The sequence below is a fragment of the Plasmopara halstedii genome, assembly GCF_900000015.1.
Source record: "Plasmopara halstedii genome assembly, contig: Scaffold_2881, whole genome shotgun sequence".
NCBI lineage: Eukaryota > Oomycota > Peronosporomycetes > Peronosporales > Peronosporaceae > Plasmopara > Plasmopara halstedii.
This window is the reverse complement of record NW_020189786.1, coordinates 720,808-722,215: the sequence shown is the minus strand read 5'-3', so window position 1 is coordinate 722,215 and position 1,408 is coordinate 720,808.

Here is a 1,408-nt window from a genome sequence, read left to right as displayed (position 1 = left end):
CAGGGGCGAGCACTACAGGTATTGTCCGCATTGCGGGTACACGAGAACCACCTCGTTGAGCACTTAGACTAGTGCAATAGGCGTCCAACGGGAATTCTTGTGGAACCAAGAAACGAGCTCGAAGAGCTTTCCGTTCCGCAAGCTCATCTTCCGTAATAGCCGGAGGCTCCATGATGTGGAGGCGTACCGATCGAGTAACCACGTCCTTCGCTTCCACAGCGGGATCCGCTGGGCGGAAGGCATTTTTCACACGAGGGTCAATGACCGACCGTGGATGGGCGCGCATCAGAGCCGCCTTATGGGCAGCTTCCAGCTGCCGCTTCTGTGCCCCATCAAGGTCATTGGTGATTACACCACGTTCCTAGGGTGACGAGAAGTCAGGAAATGGACATGGGGTCCGCATGGCGCGAGCAGGGCTCGTTTCACGCCGCTGGTGCGGCTAGCCTTCCTCGTTATTCCATCCGGGAAAAAGAGTATCAGACTCGTAATCGACCACCTCCACATCCCCAACGAGGTCACACGTCACCGTTAGCGTGCGCGGAGCGCGACACTCGGGCTCATCTAGCCTAGTATTTACATCCCTCGATGCCGCGGAGTCACGATCCGACATGGCACCGTGTGCAGAAGATGAAGCTGAGCTCTGCCCGTGAGCGCTGTCGGAACCAGCGATACTTGGAGACTTCGGTGGCATTGACACAGGGCTCCTTGAGCACGGAAGTCGTTTCGTTCCAACACAGTGTCTAACGGACACGCAAGCATCGTTGAGGCAATAATCGATTGGAACTGTAAATGTTCTCAATCTTAATGGGGGAGGGTGTAACGGGGTTACACGTACCCTGGTAACAGGGGTGTGTGTCACACGAGATGTGCATGGTGTGACTACACCCAAACAAAAATACGGTATGTGGCTAGGTAGCCAGTAGTTATGCATGTATATAGATTTTACTATACATATTTAGTATATTTAGGAAATTCTACAATTTGAAATTAGGATATAAAATAAATAAAAATCAGCTTTGGATTTTAAACGGAAGAGCTAATTAGCCTTGAGTAAGGCAATAATTACTCGTGGAGTAAGCGGGTTGCGATCCGCTAACTCGTTCTTGTTCTAAGTATAGAACGAAAGGTCGGTGACCTAAAATACACTTCCTCAAGCGCTAAGCTACGGCAGCTCCGCTGCAGATCGGGTTTACTATTTAATCAGGAAAACCTATAAATTAAAATATAGGTGGCATTGCCTTAGTTTCAATTTTCGAATGGAATAGTTTATTTGCCTGGGGTTAAAGTTGTGGTTACTCTTGGAGTTAACGGATTGCGATCCGCTACACTCATACTGGTTCTGGTATAGAACGTGAGGTCGGTTACCTAAGCTAAGTGCTACGGTTGCCCCGCCGCACTTGTTAGCACT